Source organism: Lepidothrix coronata, unplaced genomic scaffold, assembly GCF_001604755.1.
Source record: "Lepidothrix coronata isolate B3197 unplaced genomic scaffold, Lepidothrix_coronata-1.0 Scaffold296, whole genome shotgun sequence".
NCBI classification, from domain to species: Eukaryota; Metazoa; Chordata; class Aves; order Passeriformes; family Pipridae; genus Lepidothrix; species Lepidothrix coronata.
In genome coordinates this window covers 385457-413187 of record NW_016690476.1, presented here as the reverse complement: position 1 = coordinate 413187, position 27731 = coordinate 385457, and the positions used below count along the sequence as shown (strand labels likewise).

Sequence of the window (27731 nt, the reverse complement as noted above, 5' to 3'; positions counted from 1 at the left end):
GTGTATATTTTTACATATATAGAATGAAGCACAGTCTGCTCTGAAGTCTGATAATTTTCTTTTGCCTAGATATCTTTTTTCCTGGCTTAGTTTAGTAGTGTATTGTTCTATGCCTGTTGCTAGATCTTGATTTTGCTTTTTTTCTTCCTGGAGTAAGTACCATTGGAAATTTCTGCCTTAAGTCTGCTTTAATTTAGAGCAGTTTGCTTATCTTCAGGTTTATCTCCCTGCTTTTACAGAGGGAGGGCTTTCTGAGAGTGCTGAAGCCATCACATAAAGAGCCCAGCCAATGGTCATGTGTGGGTCTATTCTTGACAGACTGGATTTGCAGTGGTGGTCAGCCTGAAGAGGCTGATGTTCAGTTGCAAGATGAACTGATGACCAAATCTAATAGGGAAAGGAATGACAGAAAATTAAAACAATAGAGAGCATTAGTTAGTTTACACACCGAACAGGAAAATGAAGTGGAAATAGGCACCATTTGGGGATAATTAGAGTTGGAAGGGACCTCAGTTCCTCATGGAGTCCAGGCCCTGCTCAAAGCGGGGCTGACATTGCTATGATTACTCTGCCTTTTAAGATAAACCCCCAAAGGATAAACAGATTACACCAAAGCATTTTTCATTTCTTTCAGCAGTACTGCTTTATATTTCCTTTTTTTTTCTGACCCTGCAAGAATCATATGTTGAATTCAAAAGAGTATGAGTTAAAGTTTCTGCCTGTAATGCTTGATTTTATGTGGACTGACTTGATAGCCTGAGGTTGCCATCAGCACTTTAATTTCTCTCTGTGCATAATAGGAGTGATACTGAGTCAGTGGGGAGTTGATCATCCTCATTGTTTAATGCTTTGAAAATGAGGCTATATACTGTAATTACTGATAATACCTGACCTAAGCCCTTTCCTTTAACAGGCAATGCAACATTTTGTGATTCCTTTTATTTGCACCGTATACTTTAACTACATTTGAGAAACAGTTGCTAAAGTGTTGTCCAGCCTCAAGAACATTTGTTCTGTTTAAACCACCACTCCTAATTTCCTGAAGGATCTTCATTACCTGTAGGATCTAAGCTGCCATTTTATTTTCCTAAAATAGTTTAGGTAAATGTCCTCCTAGCCCCTCTATTTCTTTGAAAGGTCGACAAGTTTGAAAATGTTTTCAGGTTTATTACTCCTCAGCCTTTCAGAAGAGTTTTCTTCTCCCCTCTTTCTGCTACCAGCAGACAGTGTGTAAAGTTGTGCACTTCAGAGTGTAAGAACAAAAGAGAGTAACGAGTTCTTTGCGTTCCATTAAATATGTGCTGTTGTAATTCGTGTTGCATATGGCAAATTTGGGAAACATTTATGGGTGTAAGCAGTGGATAAATTTGGCCAAGATTTTCTAACTTGGATATTTGAAATTGTTTGTGAAAATTAAGTGACTCCAGAATTACAGAGTATCTGCAGCTTTCTTTGGAAAAAGCATATGCTTTTTAAATGTTGAAGTATTTTTTATGGCTTATACTCTCATAGTGACGCACCATGTACAAGAAGAATATTTTTGGTGGAGGAGTCTACTCTGCATAGAAGTCAGCATTCATATTCTCCCACCAGAAAGATGGCTCTGTTCCAGTACTCTGTTGTACTGTGACAAGCACATAAATTAAACACAAAACGATTTCTTTTTCTTGTGTATTTACAGTATCACTCTTTTGATAATGATTTTGTGTCTAGTTTTAGGCCCTGAATTTTAGCCTTGAATATGCAGGCTCAGTTGGAAACCTGTGTTGCTGATTCTTGGCCAGTTAATAGTTCCAAGTGGATGCAATTTAATAACCCTTGTCCTGTTTTGATTTGCCTCCCACACCATCTGGTCTATGTCTTTCTCCTGGTCTTTTTTTTTTTTTTTTCCCCCCTCTGTCCTAAAGGATAGTATTTTTTCAATAATTCAAACTTTTGAACATGTCATCTGAAAACGTAGCTTGCTCTGAAATTTCCCTGTGCAATGTGTCTTTCCAGAAAGAAGGCTTTCTGTATATGGAGGGAAAAGAACGTGAACAGGAACCTGTGGACAGGTTGGAATGGCAGGAATGTAGTGCACAGTAAAGATGTCTGTTTCTTCACACTGAAATATTATTTAAACACATTTCAAGAGTAAAATTATTTCGTGGCTCTGAGGTCTCCTGGATGCCTCACTGTATTTCTCTACGGGCCTCCACAACACATTCTATTATTGGAGAGTGGCAAGAGATGTCAGAAATACAAAATTACTCAGTCTTTGCTGAGATGAAAGTTAAGTTCTGTGATGCATCTCGTAGTCTATTAACTAGGCCTTATTTATGTTTGATTTGGTAAAAATAACCTAGAGTGGTGCTACTTGAGCTTTGCTCTGTTTGTCATGATGTTTGGAAAATACTGGGTGAAAAGTTTGTCCATGTTGTGTGGAGGTGCAAATTTCTTAACAGCCTTGTTTCCAATTTTGGAGGGTCATTTGCCTGCATGACCTGCAAGCTTGTCCTTTAGACTTCCTCTGTGTTTTACACAAGTTGTTTTAGCCAGAGTTCAGGTTATTTCTGATTTTTGCCTGGTTTCACCAACCTGTTGGTTGCCCCAGCAGATGCCTTCTGAACACCCCTTTAGGTCATCTTCAGGTCTGTGTTTCAACACTGTGACACAAACTCTCAGGTTATACTTTCCAGCCTTGCTCCTCTTGTCTCAGAGGAGGAGCTGGCTGTTCAGCAGTGAGATGCCCCCTGCCCTTTGTCAGATATCCCGATGTTCATGAGCTAAATTTTCAAGCATGGCTTAGTATTTTCTTCCCTGGTAGCAATCCTTGGTGCTGTACGTGTTTCAGAGTCAGATATGAAGATGTATTTCCTTGTTCCAGTGCTGCCCCTGTGATGACAGATTGGTGATCTTGGGGCAGAAAGTCAATGTGTACATACAGTCTCCATTTTGCCTGGCAGAATTGGTCTGATAACATTTTGATGCAGTCCTGTCTACTCTCCCTCACCTCCCCCTTATGCAGCAGCCTGGTTTCCCTTATCAAATGTCAGCTTTTAGGTCTGCCAGACTAATGCTGCTCTCTCTTCAACCAGCTTGTGTGAGATAAAGGCTTGGCTTCCACTTCTGCTTCAGTGAAGTCAGCTTATCCCAAAACATGGATCTGTAGATGCCCAGATCTACACCTGGGCTTGTGGCATTTCAGTAATTTTACTGGGACTTAGCACAAATTGTTTTGCCCTTTGAATAAGTTCTGCCTTTTCATGAATTTTTGGCATGTGACTGATAATAAAAAGATTTAACTATGCAAGTTTTCATGTATGTCTGTCCTGTACTTTTATGAATTCTGTTCTATGTGAAATCTCTAGTAGATACCATGCTTTTATCCAAAAGGAAAAAACCAAACCCTACATAACCACTGGAATTCTTAAAAGTCTGTTTGTATTACTCATTGTTTCCTACCATTTTCTGCTGTACCAAGGGTGATAATTTCAGCTTGGTTAGAAAAAGAATCCTGGTATATATTTCTAAAAAGAGGTTTACAAGTTGATTTGTCCTGATAGATTTCAACAACTAGTCCATCTCTAAGAAAAGGAGCATGTTTGTCTTGTTTTGTTCTGGGTTTGGTTCTTGTTTTGGTTTGGTTTTTTCTTTCTTTTTGTTTTGAAGAATGAGTTAGGATCTTGCTCTCTTTTTCTTTCTGGTCATTTTTACACATCTGCTTTTCAGAACAATGATTTGATTGACATTTAGTCCATATATGTGACCTCTGGAAAGAATCTGAGATATTCTTTTTCCCTAGTTCTGTCAGTGTTTTGTTTCTCTCAAGTATGTTGTAAATGTTTAACTTAAAGTGTATGGGCAGAGTGTGTCCTTGCAAAATGGCATTTCAGGAGAATCTCTGTTCCAAAAGGCCTTATAGTCTCATCTTAATTTTGACTTCCCACTTTCCAAAAGTGAAAATGGACCATAGCCTAGTTAAGGTTATCTGAATTTTCAACAGTGCAAATTACTTTGATGCCTTTTTCTTTTGCATTGCTGTCTTCAGTGGTGACCTGTTGCACATTGCAGGCAAATGAATTTCAGGACATCCCTGTTCATTCTGGTCTTTCACGTGCATCCCAGCGTGTTTTGATTCTATGTCAGGATGTGCACTGGATGTGCACTGGTCCTGTATACTTTGTTTGCCTTTGGAAAGGTTCTTGGACAGGGAAGAAATGAGGATATACATGGAATTCTGTGCTCTCGTGACTCAGGGTGCTCAAAGCCTCAAGGTGTTCTGCAGAGCATTCATCCCCCACAACACAGAGGGGAGATCACGTCTCCCTCCTGTGCATCAGGGGGCTGGGGCATTTATGCCACTACCATGGGCTGCACAAACATTTTAGGACCCAGCTAAAACAGAGACATGCAGGATATCCATGTGTGACTGTGGCACTATGTTTATCCTGGTATGTGTGGATGGAGCTCCTGTAGCACTGGCCCGTCTTCAGAGCTGGGAAGGAAAGGGAAGTAAGTGAGCAAAGGAGCCTTTGATGTTATACTTTGATTTTAAAACCAGCTGTTTTTTCTGTTCCATGAACTCCATTAGAAAAGGCTTTATTGACCATTTACGAATGCTCCATTTTCCACCACCTTACCCCACCTTAATTATTACAAAAGAATCAATACCTGAAAGACACTTAGCAACAGAGTTACTGCCAGGTTTTTATCACCGTGACAATCAGATTTCTTCAGTCCTAATGAACTCCCAGTTCTAATTTATAATTTCAGTGCAGTACATTATGTAACAATAGATCAAGTTACCCACCACCTGGATAGTGAGGCATTCTGAAGAGAAGATTCGTTTTGTGACTTCTGAAGAACTTGGTTTACTGGGGTGTGCAGTACTCTGCAGAAAACAGAACGTGTCCCTGTGGTGTTTCTGTGGTGAAGTGCTGATTCTGCTCCTCAGAGACTGTCAGGCTGTCCTGTTAGTAGTGCGGGAGATGGAAGAGTGCCCTTCTCTCTTGTTTGACAGGCCATCATTTGAGGCTGGGAGTTTTGCCAGCTAGTGACCTAGTGTATCCAGTTTCTAATCTGGGAGAAATGTTATTGAGAAGGTGATGGCCTGACAACTCTGGCATTTCCTGGGGTTCTCGGATTACTGTGACACCATGTGATTGGTTTTTCAGCCTGAGTTTTGCTTGGGTTGAACCATTTGTACTGCTTGCTCTGTTGGGAGATCACCTGCAATCTTCAGACTGATTTTTTTTTACTTTATTTTATTTTATTTGTTACTTATCAGTTATTAGTTTTGTTCTTGAAATTTTGGGGAACAAGGGAGAGTTTTTGTGTAGATGCTTAGTGCTTTGTCTTATAAAGAAAGCCTCGGAGGAAAACATTTAGCACTGCTTGCCTTCTGGAAGCTCAACTACCAGAATTTTATCAGACTTTTCTTTTACTTTTGTCATAAATATTATTTTGGATTGAGTAGTACATACACTGAGCTAGATGTTTTTGAAGCACGAGATTCTTCCATCGTTTCTTGGAACACTACTGATGAGGTTGATATGGTCATGAGGGAGTAAAATGGATCAGTGTTTCTCTAAGATTAGGTCTAAATGAATCTAGTTGGGTTTCTTTCCTGAGGATGACTTGAAAATGGGAAAAGAGAATGTAGGTTGCCATTTGTCAAGTAAACTTACGGCATGGCTGTTTCATGGGATTCCTGTGGGATCTTATGAAGGTCTGCCTAAACCTTCAGATAATGAGCATCACCTTGCTTTCAAAACAAGCAAAAAGCTTGCTGTCAAAGTATGGAAGCAAAGTTTTATCTTCAAGACTGATGTTTGGAGTTGATGATGATTCAAGCTGACTGCCAGAGGCTAGACTCTACTCCTGGGATTTAAATATGTTACAGGAAAGTTCATAAGCTGCTTATTGCACTCCTGACTGTATTACAGAAGGTGTTTAACAGAGCAACAAAATATTTTTTAACTTAATGTAGGTAGCTTTCCTTATTTTTGTACCCATGATCACTGTCTACTGTATGTAAACTTTCATTTCTTTTATATTTTACATTTTGTTGTATTAAAAATTTTCTTATTCTGCTTTGAAGGTGCTTTAATCAGAATTTTTAGCAAGTTTTGTGTAGTTCAGAGCAAATATAATGGAGCTTTTATTCTTGCTTTTATTGACATTTAGGGTTTCATGTAAACCCTGCAGTGCAAGTGAGCATAAATTAGCTCAAGAAAATTATACATCTAAATTGCTTGGCTGGTCCTGCTGATTAAGGTCAAACATCAGGCTTGGAATTTTGATAATTTATCTGAACAAGAGCCATAAGGTTTATCTTTAACTTGAGTGGAAGAATGTTATCTTTGACAACAAATCAAACAAAGTACTAAACGTTTTCCTAAACTAAAGAATTGAAATGTGCCTTGATCTGTTTTTGTAATTAAATGAAAAAAAAAAATTAACCCCTTTTTCTTAGGTTCATAAGTATTTACAGTTGCTTAACAGTATTGGCAGTCGGATTGTTTTTGTTGACTTCTCAAGTCAAAGAGCACTTATAATTCCTTTTGCTTTCTTGGGGATAACCCATAACGTGCCAGTTAGTGGTGGAAAGACTGTAATCAAAAGATATTTCCATTGGGCACCAGAATAAAGTTCGGCTTGCCAAATATCGCCGTTACTTTATCTTGGAAAACGTTGCAAGTAACGCTGCAGGTGTAAGGAATGGCGAGCCATGTCTTCTGTTCCTGAGCAGACCTCGGATGGAAGGACTGCGTGAGGCAACGAACGTGTCCTGGTCTGACCACGCTGGCTGACGTGCTGACTCAAAGTTGCTTTGCTTGTTCAGAGAGTGTCCAATGAGTGCAAATGAAGTACCAACTTCACTGGCTTGCCATCCTGTCTCCAGGAGGGTGGAAGACCTGTAGGAAGGATACGTGCAACTCAGGAACAGGAGATGCTCATTTCAGTCCCCCCGTTGTCTGCAGCAGGTTTCTGCCTCACCTGCCAACAGTGTGTGGTGACAGTTTTATCTGTCTCTTGCATTATTCATAAAATGTACATGCTTGTTCCTTTGGCTAATGCACTTTATCTTTTGCTGCAGTAGCAACATACAGCCCCAGGCATATTAGCCATGTGCTTTAAGGACTTGAGGCTCTAGAGCCTTGGAAGAAGAATTTAATTTTCTCTTGTATTTCACATATTTTTTTGTTGGAAGAACACAGCTCAAAATGCAGTTGTATAAGAGATATTTAATTTGTTGATTTGTTCAGATTCTTAGGGGAATTAATAAATTTCTTATCCTGTCTCTGCATTGCAGGGGGAAGATGTTGTATAGGTGTTAGCATGAGTAGATTCTTTAAAGCCACCTATTTTGTAAACACAAAAGTATTCACGAGCATGGCTTCCCAGGTGGATTAAGACCTTGTGAATAAATCCATATTTTAAAATTACTGTTATGCAGCAATAGAATTATGGATGTGTTGTTTGTAAAAATCAGAACTCTTGTGGAAATTTGATGTCCAGTATAACCATAAAGGTATTCTGGTGTAGAGAAAAGTAGGATTAATATCACAATGTGTATTCATGTTTGGGAGCGCCCGTTGCACTTTGCAGTGCTCTGTAAAATGCCTCATTCCCAAGCAACCCTGCAACCAGCTCCTCTCTTCTTGAGCTGCCAGCCTGTGGCCTGCTGAAGGTATGAGTTGTTTATGTGCTCCAAACTCCAGTTCTTCTGTGGAATAACGCCCAGGATCACAACAAAGTATGTTCCTATACAAGTTCATAAAGAACTAATAAACTTAATTCCATTGTCCTTGGTTTGCTGTGTTTTGGCATTTGCTTGTTTGCTTGTTTCCCTCCCCGCCCCTTCCCCCCCAGCCTCCAAGTCTTGGGCTGTTCTGACTTTGATCAGGTTATTTTCAAAATCTCTTTCTTAGTCTTTTTCTGAGTCTTCTGACTGTTGTGATGTATGTTTACCAACGTGACTGAGTCTACACTTAGTATGAAACAGCACAATATGGTTAAATTAGAACTGGTGGCTGCTGTCTCTTCTGCAGTGGAACAGCTTTCCAGAAAGAGAGGAGGAGATGACTGAAGAGGGCATTTCTGTTCCTTAGGAGAACTCTGTATACAAAACAGATGTCAGTATTCCCCTCCAGAAAAGACAGCTGTAACGTGAAGTTAAAGTTTCACCTTCAGGGTTTCAGCATGGAGGATGAAAAGCAGAATGCAAAAATTTCACATAATTTAATATTTTGCTAAAGCTACTGGGACTTCATCTAAAATTAGAGGAGGAGTGACTCATTTTAATGGATTTTGAATCAAACCCATTGGTCTAGGAAACTTATACATAATTCTAAGTACTCTTATTCTCTGAAACGGATTCTTTTTCTTCTCTTTTTTTTCTTTTCTTTTTCTTTTTTTTTTGATGGGAGAAGCCTTGCTCTCTGAAGTGGATGTGCCTCTGTATAGTGAGTCACCACCCCTGGAGGTATTTAAAAGACATGTAGATGTAGCACTTAGGGACATAGTTTAGTGGTGGTCTTGGCAGTGCTGGCTTAACAGTTGGACTCAACAATCTTAAAAGTCTTTTCCTACCTTAGTAATTCAGTGATTCTGTTATTTTTAGCATTACTAGCAAAATATATGTATATCTTTTGGTTTGCCAGCTTTTGTGGTACTGGAAGATTATCTCTCTGCCTTCTACCATTGCACTGGTGGCGTTGAGCTGAGTTTTCAAATGATGATACTTATAGCAAAAGTAATATTTAGACTTAGATTTTATCTATTTTTTTTTAAATAATTTTTGTTGCATACCATGTAAGAGTGGATGATCCTGAAAAATAATTGATCCTGGAACATACTCTTAGGCTTAGGTATTTTAAAAACTGTGAAGATTTCAACAGCAAGCTAAAGCAACTGATCAGGCAGAATGAAGCTTGGCTTTTCAGACAGTTTGGCCAAAATTCAGATTGAATGAGAGCAGTATTTCTGAACTAAACCAGAGTTCTGCTTATGCATTAGTTATTCAACCTCTAATTTAACCCTTACAGAAGCCTGGAGTCTTGCTTTGTAGCCAAAGGTATGTTTTGAAAAGAAGTATGTTACCCAAAGGAAAGAGGTTATGGAGAGAAATGATGTGTAGTAGAGAACAACTGTGTTTGCTGGGGCTGGGCCAAGTTAAAAGTAGATGCATGTCAGGACTGATTAAAGAATTCCTTATTGTAGGAGTACGGTATTTTAGGATGATAATGGAAGGATGGGAAACTCATGAAAAGAATGCATTTGGGCAGAGCATTGTTTTGTTTTGATCAATTCTAAATCTTATAGAAAAACAGAATTGCAGAGGGATTAAAATATCATTTTTTTTCCAAAAAGACATGCTTTTAAGCTAGTATGATTTAAACTCAAACTACCTTAAAATAATATGTATTTATAATATGTATTTATTTGCCTCTTCCACAAAAGTAGCATGGTAGTGGAGATGATGGGGATGGATGCGGGAAATCTGGGAACCGTCTGAAAGTAGATGTTAAATTTTTTTGTAATAATCAAGGAAGCACAGCTAAACATCCTGGGAAGAGCATATATTTCTGAGTAAATAAGAATACTATGAAAAACAGCAAAACAAAAAATAAATTGGTATCTCTTAAATGCATTTGGAATATTGTCTTAGTAGCTAGGACAGCCAGTGTATTCAGTTCTGTCAAGTTTAATGCTTTCAGAAATTAGTCAAATGTTCATGTAAGCATATGTAATTTTTCTTTCTATTTCTGTGTACTTTGAAGACTGGGTGCTCCATGCCTGTGCCTCTGTAGCAGAACAACTTACTGCATTCACTCATTTCCTGCATTCTATTTTTTTTTTAACTTCCAGAAGTGTCTGAGTGAATCCAAGATCTAACCGCAACTTTCTGCTTGTGATCACTTGGAAAAACGTTTTGCAAATACAGCCCCTTGATGCTTCTTCTCCTTGTAATTTTGCAGGTTTCAGAAGGAAATTATATTTGTCATACAAGGACTTAGACAAGGACTAGGGGAATAAAATCCCCTAGCTGTATAAATCCACATGTATATTAATTTTATGAGGTAGGGAGTCCCTGGTATTTCGTGGGGTTGCAGTGTCGATAATTTTGAGCTCTGCACCTAGGTTTCCACGTTGAGAGGAAATGCTGGGAGTCTCAGAAGCTGTTGCTGACAGCTGTGCACCAGGCACAGTTACTGCCCACTGGTGATGTGTGGCCAAAAGCTCTTGTTCTTTTTCCACGAGGAGCGATTGCAGCGTTTCCAAGAACGGCAACTGCTCTTGGAGAATGGCTGGCACATTCTCCCTAGGAGTATCTTGAAGGCTGCTCAGATATCTTTTTCAGATAATTCATCAGGTGATGCCAGTGAAATACAGAGCTGCTTGTTTAGTGGATCAACAAACAAGGCAGGCTGATGCACTACAGCTTGCGAATTAACGGGGCCAGCCAAACACAGCTCTGTCCAAAGCTTGCAGTGAGCAGTACTGAAAGGAGGTTTCTTCAAAACCTGTTTTACTCCAAATATTAGAGGGGGCAAAGTGATGGAAAGAGAAAAATTCCAGGAACACTTGTACTTTATTTCAATAACAACCTTTTATGGAAAATTAGAAGCAAGTCTGCAGGGGCTGCAGCACCGTTAGCATTATTTCTCAGACCCACTTGAATGTTGGAGTCCATATTTCTTTAACAGGGAATTTCACATCTCATTTTTAAATTAGTATGGCTGCTCCTGTGATCTTGGAAACCTCCAGCAAAATTTCCGTCATCCACTTAACATCCTGCGTTCTGCTTTGAAATAGTCCTTTGGCAGAATTTTAAATACAACAGGAAACGGAGTTAGAAGGTGCATTCCTGGAAGACTCTATTACAGTTTGCAAGCTATTTCAGAAAGTTAACTGGGTCTGGGAAAAAGGATTTATAAATCTCCTGCAGCCTGCGAGCCATCGTTAGTGTCAACTGAAAAGTGAACAGCTCAGTATTCTTGGGGTACAGGAGTTGAAGTCTGATCTGGAAACTTAATACTAAACAAATGTCTGTGATGTGCTTTTGTTTTAAATGCTGTCAGAGGTAGAAAGAAAAACATATTTGTGATCCTCCATGTGTATGATATTTTTGAAATGTGTTGAAATCTTTTGTTTTATTGAAACTGAGGTCCTGAAGATTTAGATAAATCGTGGCATATTAAGATATTTTCTAAAATAAAGCTACCAGCCTTATTTTGAACTCATTTTTTGAAAACAATGTGTGTTGTTTTTTTCATGTAATCTTCATTTGCAGAATTTTTTTTTTTTGGTGGTGCAAGAGTTTGTTTTAAGTACTTGACAAAAATTGTTTGTTTCCATGATGTTGTAACTTTTTTTTTTTTTTTTTTAAAGTAGAGATTCTCTCACCATAGAAGCTTCAGTAAGATTTTTCAGACAGGGAGTATTTGCAGTTTTGAAATATTTTTATTTTCCTTCATTTTGCAGATTCATGTTTTCAAACTATCAAGCTGCTTCCATCTAACCGTGTCTACCCACCACATTTTTCCATGCACACATGGAAGATCATAAGCACATTTTTACCTCCACAGTGTTCATATTTGGGAGGACATGACAACACAGTGCAAATATTATATCATGGATCATGTATGTAGTAAATCAGTATGTAATAAAATGCTTATAATCATATTGAAATAACCATTAAAACGTTGATTGGAAGACTAAAAAAAGATTTTAAAAAATTACAAGACCAAAACATCACGTGGCAAATGGCAGATATTGAAACACTTTCAGGGAAAAGAAGATATGCAGAGTAGTGGTAAAAAAAAAGCCCCACCACATGAGAAGTGAGTATTATAGAAAAATACCATACCATTCAAAAATAAGAAAAGTTACACTCACTTAGTGACACACCTACACACAGAGAAACTCCGAATGTTAGTGAAGATTCTAGCCCTAGCCTTAACTCTGAATATACCTATGCTCATACTGACAGCCTGCCAGTCTGACAGCTGAAATTGGGAAGTCAAGCAGAAGGAGCACAGAAGAAACCAGTGGAGCAATGTTTTAGAACAGTTTCATGAAGTCATTTGAAGGATCAGTGAGGCTCTTGTGATTCTGTCACTTTTAAATAGCACCATGAACACAGGTTTAGATGAATGGTTTGTACAGAACCTTTCTTTTCAGTTTTTTATTTTGTTCACCTGATGTAATTCTGTAATTTATGGTACAGGGGGTCTGCTTTCATAGCAGAGGATAAAACTGGGAGTATATTCATGTGTGAAGATGTGTTTGTGATGCTTTTCTTATTAAAGAATTAATACATTTATACCCCAGTATGAATTAATGACTTTCAAACATAACACTAGGTCAGATAAGTTGGCTTTGAGTTCTTACAGCGGGTTGTCTGTTTCTTTCATTCCCCACCCCTCCAGCCCTTCTCCTATGTTTTATATGAACATTTCTTTCTGAACACCTGTGGACTACGAACCATAAATACCAAAAGCTTGCTTGTCTGATTTGATTGCCACAGAGCTGATCATTCTTGCACCTAGTGAGAGTCAAACAGACTTGTGCTAGTTTGTTTGTGGTGTGTGGTTTGTGGGCATTGGCTTTTTTTGTTTTTATTCCACCCCCCAACCCAGGAGAGCAGCTCAGTCTTGAAGTGCTAAGAGCTCCAAAGAGCTGGAACCTGCAGCATTTGCTTCAAACCCGTTTTCTTTTCAGGTTGAGAGAAACCTTGACTTGCAGCTGTAAAACGCTGAATGGGTTGAGTTTGATCACGAATTAACCACACATGTCTGAAGGTACACAAAGCACTTTCTTGGAGGCTGGTTGTGAGGGAAGGTTGACTTCCACCTTCTGTCTTCCCACAGCCACATCCCTTTCTGTTCCATGACTTTGGATTCCCAGCAAAGCTGTAAACATTACTTTCTGCTGTGAGAGAACCAGAGCATCCAGCTGGCTGAGCAATAAGTTGTACAGCTCAACACACATAGCTGGCACGTGTGATGATGTCACACAGGCAAAAACTTACTTTTGTGTGTTTCTCCTAGGATAATAACTAAATTCACACTTCTTTGTAGCTTTTGTAAGCTATGGGAAGCTGACTTGGTTCATGGTAGCCTGTGGGTTTGCAGGCAGTAGCTGTAAACTTACTAAGGCAATAGTTGATAACTGTTATCACAGTTGTGAATTTGGGAAGAAAGTACTATATTTGTTTTTTGCAGTATTATCTTTGCAATGATAAGGGTGTGATTTTGCAAGCAGAAGCTGGAGGGAGAAGGAACGGGCAACACGCTTTTTTTTAAATGGAAGCACAACATTTTCAATTAAAAAAATCCCCCAAACAATCAAACAAACAAAAAACAATTGGAAAAAAAATAAAAACAACAAAAAATCTACACAAAACCACACATTTACTGGGCCTGGATATTGGTTAGTCTTCATTTTTTGATTGATATAAAGAATTTCCAGGACAGAAGATACATGTGATTCACTGTTTTAAGACAGTGAGGCCTGTTTTTTTCTCCCTTTTTTTTTGGTTACTTTTTTGAATGATGGGTTTATATTTTCCATTGTTGCACTAGGAGTGACTTTTTTGACCCAACCACAGATTTCTAAGTGTGTTCCTCACTGCCAAAAATCAAGGCTTCTTTCTTCTCCAAATGAAGTATTAAAGCATTAAAAAAAAAAAAGGGGGTTGGGGGAGCAGCTTTCCTTCCTTCCTTCTAATCCAAAAATTTCTCAACAAATAAGGGTAATAATACCAGATTTAAATGTAATTGTAATATTTCTTCTCCAGTTAACCAAGGAATTGAAAAGGCAGTAGACAGAAATTTGAAGAAACAGCAAAACAGACTGTTAATACTGGACAGTTCTTTCAGAAACAGTTACAGTAATATGTAAGAAGTAGGTTGGGATAATTAAAAACATTTCCTTCCTGACTGTTCTCGAGAATGAATCCTCAGCAACTGCTAGTTCAGACCTTCCAGTTTCAGCCATTGCTTCTTTTTGCTTTAAATCCAGTGTTTCATCTGTCTGTGGCAAACACTCCTTCTTGTGCATCTGGCTCTGCTGTGGTGACGTTTCAAGTACAGACACCCCGTTGTTGATTGTTGATAAATCTGTTCATGAATAAGTCTCAGACAGCGGCTTGATCAACTTGTTGACTGTTGTGCCACTGACTTGGCTGCCTATCTGGTGTTTAGCCTTAAGTAAGGTGGCGAAGTAGTGAAGATCCTGGTCACTCTCCCTTGGCAGTTCTTGTTATTTCCGCAGAGTTTCTGCTGAAAGTTTTCTACAGCATTCCCATAAAAGGCAAAATCACATCACATGTAGGCAATAGCTTCTACTCCATGGGTGGTGGTAAGAGAGGGTGGAATCAGTTTTTCATGTCTTTGATGTGCTAGTCTGCTAATGCGTTTTTAGCCTAGTGAGTTATGAAAGATTATTCACTGGTATCTCCTCACTTCTTCTAGCTGCACTTCTGGGCTCTGTAGTACCACTGTTGTGTAAGTAGCCAATATACCAATTTTTTTTCTACTGACAGACTGAAATTAAATAAGGATTGAAGAGCAGGAGTTGGTGTTTTACATTTTGGACCAAGCATATCCTATTACATGACAGTGTTTTCTGTCATGTAATAAATGAAGAAAATGTCCCAAGGAATTCTGCTCAGCAGGAAAATCTTCATCAGTGATCCCATAATGCAAATTCTCTGAACAGAGGTGTATAAAACTGTTTTATTTTTCCCTGTGATGTCTAGCCCTGCACCTCTCTCTTCTTGAAAAATGTTAACTGGTGAAATATTGTTGCTTTAAAAAATAAACCAAGATTTAGAGTGCTCAGTTGGCTTGTTTTAGGCTTCTATAAACCACTGTGGCTGTGTATAAATGGATAAAGGAGTTTGAGATGGGTTGGTCTGAAAGCATTTTTGGAAATTTAATGGTGCTTAGAGTTTTTTGTAAATCAGAACTAAAATTAGCAAAAAACGTTCTTGTTTAGAATTTTGTATTCTCATTATGCAGCGTTAATTTCTGGGACTAAAGAGGTGTTTCTGTTTCAGTTAAGAGTGTATAAGGTTGTAAAAAGATTTTAAGCAATGAAGTTAAAAGCTTTTCATTCCTAACATTGCACATTCTGGAAAATTTATTCCCATTAAGATGACCTCAGAATTGACCTGCTGCTGCATCAAGTTTCCTTTTGCATTTGTCCCCTGAAAACTTAGCGTGTTTTTAATGGGCTTTTGTGATAGTTATCACAGCAGAAGTGTTATTAGGCTACCTTTTGTGGGCTAACAGTTGTATCCACTGCAGTTTTCCTCTGCTTCAGCTTGGGTTACCATGGATGTAAAATAAATTGCTGGTCAAAAAGTAGGAAAAGATGGCTTGTACACTGCGTTTGGCATAGTCCAGGCAATGCGGTCACTGGGGGACAAGATATAATGTCTGTAATGTGATTTTAAGTGGCATCTCTGGTCTTATTACTTTAGGAGACAAAATGAAAGTCAATTTGTCAGAGGTGATTTATAGTCTGAGCTCTTTCAAACAGCAATTACTCCAAGGAGCGTGTGGCTGAAGAGCGTGGCAGTGCTGATGATGTGCCGGGGATGCTTTTTGACGTGGCTTGAGGCAGCTGTGCTCTGGTGCATAAATTGTGGTTCCCATCAACAATTCCAACTTTTCCTCTTGTTGAGAAGAAATGCTTTTACTCGGTTAGGAAAAAAAAAGACTGTACACGTTGGTGGAAACCTTGTAGATGCTGTTCAGAATGCAGAGAGCATTTCTTCAGTGAACTGTTTACAGAATTAGTACCTTATTACCTTAGCAGATTTTAATTATTTTAGGATTAGGAAGGTAACTAAATGCACTTCTATAACAGAGACTTTCTTCAGTAGAGTTCTTTTACAAAGAGAGCTCTTTTGATGTATTGGGGGAGGGACAACATAAACTGTAATTTAGCTCTGGATGTATTTGAAGTGGTCGTCATATTATATTTTATTCCAGGAAAGGAAAATAGATGGTGATCTATACTTGAAATGATTCAGATTTAGTTGGAATTAACTGAAACTTCCCCAGTGTCTCAAATAATTTAATAGTTAGGGTCAGGAACACGTTAATATGAACAGGGAGAAGTTCGACTGCGTGGCAGCATAGGAATGTATGTTTGTTTATATATTAAGCTTTCCACATAAACAAAGAATGTTGGTATTTTAAAATGTCTGCTTTCCTGATAAGGAAGCATGCTGATTCTGTTCTTGATTCTGTACAGCATCACACCCCCAAAAAGCCTGGCATTTGGATGTTGAATTATTGCAAAGCTGGTATGGTTTATCCTGAATGCTTGTTCTGGAAAAAACATTGGTGTGTTCGAGTAAGTTTGTATAGGAAATTTTAAAAGACTAGATTTACATTAAAGATATTAAATCCCCAAGTATATGTTCACACTTTTAAAGTCGCTAAATGCCTAATAGGGGAAAACTAATTACAAGTGTGAAGCATGTAAACCTAAATTGCAATTGTAAAAACCATATTGAAAACATGTACTATGAGAGTAACTGTGTAGCAAATTTGATCATGTTGTGTAAATATCCTGGTTGTTAGTTCAGTATGGTATTTCTTTCACTAAGTTTTGTTCATAAATTTCAAAGATAAGAAGCCTTCTTAAATGAAATAAATGTCTGCTGGTGCGTTCAAAGTTTCCACTGAACAAAATGCAAGTGAGTCCTCAACATGTTTGGTGGCCACAGATCTGGCTGTTGCTTGGATAAATATTTTCCCCAGCTGCACAAAATATTATGCAGACCAACACCAGTTTTCATTTAAAGTCTGCTCTGTAACTATAGCCAGAGGCAGTTCCACACTGCCTGAAATAATGCGCTCCAGACTGGCCAGGAAAAAAACCAAACCAACCAGCAAAAGCAAAAAAACCCGCCAAAACAAACCCAAAAAACTCCTCAAGCCCCCCAAAACTCGCACTAAACCAAAGGATTTATCTTCCTTTTGACATGTGTAATTTGAACATGCAAATTACATTTTATTCAGAGACATTTTATTTCAAAGACAGTTTATTCACAAATGTCTTTAACTTAAGCAGCCGAAGATGTGTCTTTATCTAATTAACTAAATCTACTTTTTTCACATGGTGAGATCGAAGTCTCAAAAACTCTCTTGCTGCTAGTTGTGCAAAGAAGCCATTAGCTGCAAACCAGGCACGACCTGAGGGACTCAAAGTGGAAGCTCAATGTGATGATTGGTGGACCTTGTCACTGGTAGCAGCAGTTACTGCTCCTTCCAGGAGGGATGAAGCACTTGTCTGTGCTGCATAAACTGATGCAACCCACTTATTCTGCCCACCAAGGCCTGTGTGTCTGATCTTCCCATTCCTCCATATTTAGGGAACTCCCTGTGACTCCCATAGGTTTTCTAAAGTGGTGAATTTTTGTCCCTGTCGCCTTTCCCCAGCGACCGCCACTTTTGAACTCCAGCAACTTGGACACATTCCTACTGTAAACAAAAGAGGATCTGGCAGAAGCTCCGACACCAGTCTGCAGTTTATTGGGGAGCGTGATTTCTGCCGTGGCTTTAGCCTCTGGGTCTGACTGTGGTGCAGCACTAGTGTTATGTGGAGTGGGAACATATGGCAAGGCAGGTTCCCAGGGTTAGCTTTGGTATGGCCAGCCTCTTTGGGAGTGAGAAGAGAGGCTGCAGGTGTGTGGACATGACCATGACATGACTGCCTCTGGCCTTTTCTGCTCAGAAAGATTCACTGTCTGCTAAGTCAGAATACACCCTATTCATGTTTCCAGTGATTTCCAAATTTAAGCTCAGATTTCTTTCCCTTGCTGTCTCTTCCCTGTTTATAAGAAAACTTTTTGCCTGCATACCAAAGATATCTTAACCCCCTAGGCTGTCACACTGGGATCTCTTCACGTCTTTCTCACACATCATGCCCACCTGTCCCTACTTCTAGGCTCCTTGCATGCGAGTCTGCTGCTGCATCCTCTCACTTTGCTCTGCTGAAACCATGTTCTCCCTCTTCTTCCACCGTTTTCAGTTTTCTAAGACATGAGTCATTTGGGTTATTGCACCCTGAGGTTAGCTGAGTTGGCTAGAGCATGGTGGTACTAGCACCAGGGTGATGGGTTTGATCTCCTTCCGTTCGCTTAAGAGTTGGACTCGAAGATCCTTGTGGGTCCCTTTCCACCCAGAATATTCTGTGGTAGTCTGTGATAATATTCAGCTCCTTGAGATGATGGGTGGAGGTGAGTCCTGCTTGAACCTACTTCGGTGGAGTGAGTTAAAACACAAGCAGTCTATTCACGGCTTGAAAAGAAACTGATGGTTGTTTCTGTGTCAGTAGAGACCAGTTCTGCTGCAGCTTAGCTGTGCAAGCGAGTTTTGCTTCCAACAACTAAACTGAGCTAAAACTTCAGTTTACTGTGACAGTTCTTGGACTTGGTACTGAGTGGGAATACTCTCAGGATGCTGATCCTAGTCTTCATGTACATCTCCTGTAATGCATGTGTCATTTAGCCAAGTTATGAACACAGTATCTTTCCTTCCTGGTATGAGTCCCAAGCTCTTAATTTTTTCCCAGCTTATTTGGCAAATTGAGGTCCTGGTCTTCAGAGTTTCTGAAATAGCATATTACAAGGAATATGTTTTTCTCTGGGAGCAGCTGTGCATATGTCTATGGTATTGGAGTAAAAGTCAAGATATTTTTAAAACTAAACAGCTATATTGTAGGCAACCTTGTTAAAAAATAAACATGATTGTGGGTTTCTTTAATTAATTTCTCTAGAGATAGTATGGCAAATCTGAGGAAAAAACAATTTTTCACTTGTCAGTGCTTTAATGGTTTATTATCTGGAGTTGTAATTGAGAGGTCACGTGTCTAGCTTCTTGCCTCCAAAGTTAACCCCTTTATTTTCCTATGTTTGCTTGAACAGGATTTATGCCTGATTAAGTTACTGTCTTTTATCATAATTAAAGAAAAATGTTGTGGAGGGAGAACTAAAAACTGTGTTCAATGGAAAACAGATTGTTGTGCCTGCAAGGAAACAAAAGAGACCCTGTCACACAAAGTGCCTTTTTTTCCCCCCATCAGAATAATCAGCAGTCAGAAAGATTTATCTGCTGTGAGAATGATTCAACTGTCCAGGGCTAAGGGTGTGAGGGGGGAGGAAACATGTATGAGCTTTTCAGAAGGGAAGCAACACGCTTCAGAGTTTGCCTGAGATCACAGGAATGGCAGCTCTAGCACCAGTGCTTATAACCTGTATTTGTAAACTATCTTGCCTGTTTGCAGTTCATGCCAAAAATGGATTAGTAGATTTTAACAATATCTCTCTTCAGTACTGTATGTGAATTGCTGTATACAGTGGGCCCTTGATTTATAAAAGGTTTCTTCTTGTGGTGCCTTAGAGTCTCAGTTTAAGCAGCATAGCGTGCTTGCAGAATTTTTTATTTTTGTTTTTTACAGTAATACTCCTGGCAGAGAAAATTCCACCGTTGCTGTCAGCTTTCACCCGTTTGAAGTTACTTTTAGGCAGTAATGCACCGGATAAAAATTTATAAGAGAACCTTAAAAAGTGAAGAGAAACTGTAAGCCAATCACTGTTGGATTATTCAGTGTTTCTAGCAAAACAAAAAAGCACATTGCCTTGTGTCTTCTGACACACTATAGTAGAACTTTTATGGTGGGTGATATTTTTTTTATATGAATCTAGAAAAATCTTGTGTCCTGCTGTTTTAAAAGTTTGAAATAAGTTTCTAACTTATTTAAAGTTTGAAATAATTTCTATCAAAGAAAAACGGTTTCCAAGTATCAAATCAAGGAAGATTGCAATAGATTACGTATTCTAAACTCTCTTTGTATGCAGATTTGGCTGCATTCTTTGTACTTACACTACATGGAAATTTAAATACAAATAAATACATCTGTTACACATTTTCTCTCTTTATATATATTTACATTCAGTGTTTGATAGAGATGCATTCTGGCCCAGGGTAGTCTATATCAGGGCTTTATCAGCTCTTAATGCTGTGAGGACAATTACACAGTATTTCTCAGCACAATATGGACTAATTTAACTAATCTAACATTAGAAGTTACAGATTGAGTCCAAGAACATATTGCAAACATTACCTTAAAATTACTATAAGAAATAATAAGATGTGTTTCTGCTCGTGGTGGATCATGGTGTGGGCTTTCATTTTTGAAACTTCGAAGTACTCATAGTACAAGGCTAATTGTGAGAACCTCTGTTGATACTTTCCACTTGGTCATTCCCCTTTGCACTCTGTTATAGGTCTTTGATACACCTCTGACAGCAGAAAATTCCAGTTCATAATTCATTCAGAGATCAGAAAAGTTAATCCAAAAAAGCACGGGTGAGAAACATTATATAATATTTTCTCAATATTTTTGAAACTACATCTTCAGCTTCAGAATAAAGACTCTTGTATATGTGGTCTTTTCTTCCTGTAGCAATAGTAGCAAGTTATTAGTAGTTTATGTCCAAATTGTTCCTGAGAGTTTAAATGGCTGAGTCTTGTTTTGATGTAAGATGGACTGATATGGTTGTACATGCAAGGATTTAACAACTGTTGTTCATCTGCCATCTCACCTCTTGAAAATTTTAACATTGGAGATGATTTTATCTTCTTCAAGCAATACTTGTAATTCTGTCATCCACCTGAGCTGATTTTTCTTCCTTCCTTATGGCTCATCCTTCACCTGGCTTCCTGGCAAGGCAGCAATTAAAATATCTGCTATGCTGATGGAGGTGATAGATTTTCTGTCACTATGGCAGCATGTTGCTCATCTTTATTCTTGATTTTTGTACAAGGAGAAAGTATTTCTCCTTGTATTGATGATTGGGTTCCAAGCCAAATTTACGGAGCAGGAAAATAAACTCAGTAGATTCTTTGGAAATCATTAAGGCAACAACCCTGAAATGCAGTGATGCCTCTTACAGAGTTGCTCAAAGTGGAACCATAATTAATACAAAAATAAGAAGACGTAAGGAAACGTGTTTAAACTTTTTTTAAAAGTAGGTGAATTGATTTGTTGTTTTTCTTGCTAACTTACTCTTTAAAGATTTACAGATCTGGAGTGCCACTAGGTTTTTGTAAGAGTTCTGTCATTAAAGAATACTTTTTTTACCCCCTTCATATGCACAATTTTAATATCCATACTCAGCTTTCATTAGTGAAGAGAGACAGGTGATAAGTCAACATTAGTTCTCAATTTGACTGAAATATTCAGTGATATCAATAACACTCTTTTAAAGCTCATCTGTTCTGCATTTAACAGAGAGTTTATGTACTATTTATGAGATCTTAGCTAGGGAGTTGCAATATATATATGCTCACTTCTTATGAATTAATTGTAAAGCAGGTTCCCATCAACATCAAAGGAATTCTGACCCATAGAAGGCTACTCTGATCATATTGAGATATAACTGGTGGTAGTTATTCAGCAATGAAAGAGAGTATCTTCCTGGTGATGTTTATCTTGATGTGTTGGAATTAAGGGCTCAGGATTTCTTTTTGATTGTGTTTTCTCAGTCACTGTTGTAATCTGATGAAATAAAATACGTGAGTTTTGGGAGAAGAAACCTCTTCTGGCTTATTTTTGGTTCATCTGTGTAAACACAGAAATTGCCTAGGGAAATAAAAAAAGAAAAAAATTGATTCTGTCCTGGGGTGGGTAGGAAGATAACTGGCCTACTTCTCCTACAGATCAGGATTATTTGACATGGAAATGAAGACAAAATTAGTAATTGGAAATATCATTTGGACTTGTCATAAAATGCATGAAAAAAATTGCGACCCTCTTAAACCTTTTGCCGAGATGTGAATGTATTTCTGGAAAGACTTGGATAGAAAAATAAGTCTTATTCCCTCTTTTCTTCGTCCCATACCCTTTGTTCACTAGTTCCCAGCCTGAAGTGCACTGATTCTCTTGTGAACAAAGGGTATAAAGTTGTCTTCCTGCCCAAGATGTTCTGCTAGTGGCTTTGGGATGTGCCCACTCTCCTGTGGGCTGTGGGATTCCACAGCTCAGCATAACCCAAAGTCTCAGCTGTTCATCTCTGGGGCTGGAAAAACTGTTTGATGTCCTACTCGCTTCACTGGCTCTTTGCTGTAGAGGGGGGAATTGTTTCTGGTACCTGGTTTTATAATTAGAGTTTGTCTGAAGAATATGGGGTTTTAAGGTTGGATTTTTTGTTTATGTTCTTATACTGGCATCATTCTTTTATAGTGTAACTACTGCAGAAGTAGTAGCTTAGTGACCTTCTTCATCTTCACAGCATTAGAAGATGAGAAAGCTAAAAATGTTTGGGTAATAAATGTGGAGACGACTTAAAAAACCCGTCAGCTTTGCTTTTTCACAGTGCATAGCCAGTCTGCAGAGTTAATTTCTTGATTAAGAAGTGAATTACACTTACACATTGTCAAGCATGGACTCTGTGGTTTGGAAATAGTACTACATGATGCTATCAGACGTAACCAGACAAAATGATAAGCAATGGATTCATTTTGGGGGAGGAAAAAGAGTGTGTCGTCCTTACAGGGTAACCCACACTGCAGAAAGCAATTATTCTAATGTTTATTAAGTGCTCATGACAGTGAGGTAATTAGCCACTTTGACAAATTAGATGGGGAGAACATTTTGGCTAAAAGCCAGTAACTTGAAACAAAGCAAAGCATAATGATTATTTCCATGTAACACCCACACCCGCACATTCATGAACACCTCTCCTCTCTGAGTGAGTTGTATAATTTTCCTACTGAACATTTTCTTCATGATAAATGAGATCTGTACTGAAATTCTTCTACTGGCATTAATTTTAAAGTGGATTAAATGTGGCTAGCTCATCATATGAGAATAATAAGAGTTTTTTTGGGGAAAAAAATTTCCTATCCTTAGGTTCATGAAAGGTTTGTATTTCTTAGAAATAGATACGTTTCCATTAAGTGTTTTCAGATTGAGATCCATGCCCTTTTTAAAAATCTCAACGGTTTCCAAAGAAAACTATTGGAAAATATTACAGAAGGTATATCAGCAGCTGAGAGAAACACATTGTATAAAATACAGTGAATGGTAGGTGTCAGGTCACGTCCTTCCTGTTCTGTCTGTCCTCCAGAAAGTTGTGGAATGTGCTGTCCTGGAGCTGGACCACCCAATGATCAATTAGACATGCAAAAAACCTGCTCTGGAAGCACAAAGAGTGTATGGATTTCTTTATGTTTGGGTCATTTAGAAGCAGCATCCTAAGCAGCACAGCAGAAATACAGAAATGAACTGATTTACCTTCTGAGTGCTTTGTTTGTTTGTTTGTTTGTGTTTGTGTTTTTGGTTTTTTTGGTTTTTTTTCCCATTGGTGATGGTAAATATCGAAGTATTAACTAGATTATGAAGGAGTCTGATGTACAAAACAGGTAGTTTTGATAGACTAGTACTGGGAGAAGAGAACATCTGTTAACAGGATGATAGGACAGAGTTAATACAGACTCAGGTTTAACTTTTTTCTTTGAGGATAATGCCTGTATAATAACCACAAATTTTTGCTGTGTGGAAGTTCGTTTTTTGAAGTTATTAAACATTTTTGATGCTGGAACCAAAACACCAGAGTGATGCTTATTAATATAAATGCAGGTTTAGTATCTTTAGATATTAATATTTTGCTAATTGATTATATAACTTGTTAGAAATTTATAACCATTTACATAGAAGCAAATCATACCTATTCAGTTTCTGTTGTACTACTGTTAGTTGTGTTATTTTTGGTCTATCATTTGTATTTGTTAGTGGAAAAATCATTCTGCAAAATATTAGAGACCTTAATATTTCACCGTTGCATTTTCTGATAAGAAGAGACTCAGTGGTGTTTTCACTTTTCTCCAGTGAGTGCAAGCCTGTAAGACTGAATGCTTTTCCTGAAAACTGACTCGTCTTATTAAGCCTATTTTGCAGTATATGCACCCATCTTTTTCCTCCTTCACCTCGTTTCCACTGCAAAGATGAACAGAAAGAACTGAGTTCAGGAATTAACATGCTCATTTACGTCCAGTCTCTTCTCTCAGATTAAATCAGCCTCTGGACTGTGACCAAAATTTACTTTCATGTCCTGCCAGTATGACTTCAGGCCTAATCTAGGCTCAGTGGGTGTCTAGAGGCGACAAATGCATATTAGTTTTGCTCTTTTAGGTAGGGAGAGGGAATGGAAGAGAAAACAGAGTATTGCTTATTGGAAAAGACACCTCTTGACAGCACCTCCTTAACAGCTATTAAAGCCAAATTGAAGCATGTTAAATTGGGAAGGTCTGTGAAAGAAGGTTCCTGGCTTCAAACATAGAAAGGTTGTCCTTATTTTTGTTGTTGTTTTAAAGTGCTTCGTTTGTCCTTAGGCTGCACGAAGAAGCTCTTACTCTTTGCTTTGCTTATGTCCTTTGAAGGAAAGCATAATCTGTGTGAGTGCTTGTCTCCTGGGAGATGGTAGCTCAGATCTGTCAGTACCACAGGCCCTTCAAATTAGCCACAGCTCAGCCTTACCCAGTCCACTATCTTGGTTTTGCCTTTTCTCTGCCCATGAGGTGACTGCTTTGTGTCCAGCAAGTATTACCTGTGTCTTCTCTCCTTTTGTCTTCCACTGACTTCAGTACAAACATAGGTAGCTATTTCACTTCTATCAATCAAGCCTGTACCTGGGAAGAAGAGGTTGGAATTTTCTAGGAAGGAACTTTTAAAATACCGGGAACTTAAACACCTTTTTTAAAAATAAAATTTAAAATAAAGCGTGGAGCTCCTTGCAGATGTTTCAGTTATAGGATAAAAACCACAATGAAGTAATTAAAGGTTTAGGGAAAAATGAAAGTTTAAAACAAACAAGAAGTGATGCTGTCCAAACTCGTGTCCTGAGCAGGCTCTGTGTACTTCAAGCAAGCCTTGACAATTGCCAGTGAAGGAACCCTCAGAATAGCATATGCTGTCCTGGTTTCTAACCCAAATCCTCTAGGCTGCAGATTATGTTAATTTCACCTTCTTCTTCCCACAGCAGGAATCAAAACAGATGCTCTCTTGTCTTCCTTATAACAACCTTTTATGCGCTGGACAAATGCTTACCTATGTCTTTTTTACACTTAAACCTGGTCATGCAATTTTTCTTTATGACTCATGTTTCCTGTTGCTTTTGGAGCTGTTGGTTGGTCACAGCTTTTCAGTGGTGCCTGAAGTTAGACAAGGACTTTGGTACTTAATCAACAGAATAATTATTTCCAGTCCTCATCAACATCTAGTAGAGCAAAATAACCCACTCAGGTATCCCAGTATGATAGCTCAATAAAATTTCCTTGGGTTTTAAGTCTTAAGCATCTACAGCTATCTTTTTTTTGTCTGCAGCAGCCAGAACTACTGTGCAGGGAGGAAGTTTTTCAGTTACAGCTGTAAGTCCACCTGAGTTATCTTTTTGGTTATGTTCCAGTTGCCTATTGTGGAGAGAAGGTCAGAAGCTGTGCTAGTCAAGATATGACCTGCACATGGCATGACTGCCATTCAGACATGCCTTCTCTGTTCATACAGTGGCATAATCGTTAGACATGCAGCTGCTGGTCATCTAACCTTGCAGGCACTCACGTGGTCTTGCCTTGCAATGGCATATCCATTGTATGAGGCAGGAACCTGGGGACACTGCCTATATCTGATGGAAGAGAGGATGACAGATCAGATATGATGACTGAAAAGTAACTTCAATTTATATAGCATATGCTCATTCTACCTTATGTACAAACTTTGATAATATCCCTTTTTTAAAAATACAGGTCACAATCAGTTTTCAAAAACTAATCTAGAAAACTGCTGTTTGGGAAAACAGCTTCTGCCTCTTTATTCTTACCTTTGTTTTCTTTCCCACTTTTTTTTAAAAATTGTTTTTATATTTGCTGATTATAAAGAAGCTCTCACACAGCTGCCTTGGCCTGGTACTGTGCTTCCTGTTTCTTCCATGCTGGGATAAATTATGTCTTCTTTTTGCTCAAGATTTTCATCCCTAGGCATTTACCAGTATCCTTTGTGTGTTATTGTATGCCTTCCTGAATACAACATTCCTTATTGTATCAGTTTAATTTTTGGGTTTGGATTTGGGTTTTTTATATATATTGTTTGTTTGTCTCCACAGAATAAAGAATTTTTCATTTTGTGACCACTACTTTGAGTTCTGTTTATTGACTCATCTCTCCTTTACTTACATCTTAGTCAACCTCACCTAAGAATTCTTCTTAAAACTCGTATTGGACTATCTGTATGTTCTTTTTTGTCTGTTTTCCTCCTTGCCCATGGATTTCTCAGTGAAGGCCCGTTATTATGAACTAATTTTTTCTGGATGCTGCTACTAGTTGTTTAAGGGATAAGCAGTAATGCACTCCCCTCTTGGATCAAGTGATCTATAGCAGGTCTTCAGGAAGATGTGATTGTCTTTGCTCTTTTCAAGCTTTATATTTGCTCAGAGGTGTTTAAAAGTCTTGCCTCTCAACTCTTCCCAAACTTCAGAGCAAGTGTATGTGTTCCTGATTAACAATATAAGAACTTCTTGGGTTTTTCCCCACCCTGCACCATTTTCATCAGCGAGTTCATTGCACCCTTCCACAACAATTCCAGCTCTGTGATTTATCCCCAGTCTTTGTGAGGGGGATTCAGTGGCAATTGTTGTTGATTTTTAAAGACTTGAAAGTTCTTCCTGTTTATTCTCCTTGTGATGTTTCTCTGTAAACATTTAAAGTGTTCAGCATGCTGCCCTGTTACGCTCCCAGTTGTCTCTCCTATGACCCTCAGAAAATTTTTTGTTTGAAAAATCTGGTTATTTTTGATACTCAGCAAAGGCTGCCTCAAGGGAACCCAGTCTCATGAAGTTGCTCTGCCAAAACTGAGGCCTCCTTAGAACATGTCCCATTAATTATTCAAAAGCGCGGGTGTGCAACATCATTGGTTTTGCAATTACCAACTACAAATCTGGAGTGAACTCTAGTCAATTTTTTTAGTGTTAGCTTTGTTTTCTGCAAAACAGTTACAGTTTAAGGATCCAACGGCATAGTTTAATGTGAGTCAGCATGGAGGCAGAAGCTAGAGCTTTGATAGTAATTTATTTTGATGATTATTGGCTCTTGAATATCTGCTGTGGTTCAGATTGTATGATTTATGTTCTATGACGAGTTTTCAATTACCACATTATGATTAACAGTTTTCTGGGGTATGATTTTAAGTGTTCCCATGAAATGCATATGGTGACTTGCCAACCAAGGAGAATCAGCTAAGCCAGAGCACCATAGGTAGAACTCCAGTGGGTGTCCTAGCTTCCATTCTGGGCAGAAGACAGAACATTTCCAGGGGATAAACAATAATTTGCCTACTGTTTTCTGCTGACTCAAAGTCCTTTTGTGGCTTGTTTGTTACACAACGTTGGAAAGCAAAACTCAGTTCCTTTTAACCACTTTTTTTCTCTCCCCTGATGGACTCTTCAGAGGGAGGTTGTTTGGCAGTGCAGCTCAAGGGCCCGGTATGCAAGTAGGGATGGGTGGAAGAATGGAAGCCAACAAGGGAAGTGGTAGAAGTCCAAAAGTCTTAACTACATGAAAATAATATTTCTGCCAAAGGGCAGTTTTATCCTTTTTGTTCATAATAGCAGACTTTAAGTCTTATTCATGCGGGTGGATCCGTAGGGAACCTGGAAGTGATTACTT

The 27731-nt window shown here is 38.5% G+C and overlaps 1 protein-coding gene across 1 annotated transcript in view; it reads left to right on the top strand.

Moving 5' to 3' along the window:
• Positions 1-7681: 7681 nt before the first annotated feature.
• ROR2 (receptor tyrosine kinase like orphan receptor 2) overlaps positions 7682-27731 on the top strand; it is a 117753-nt gene continuing 97703 nt past the window's right edge. The window contains exon 1 of the mRNA XM_017837220.1: positions 7682-7741. The gene's annotated coding sequence lies outside the window, so the exon portion shown is untranslated. The remainder of the gene's footprint in view (positions 7742-27731) is intronic.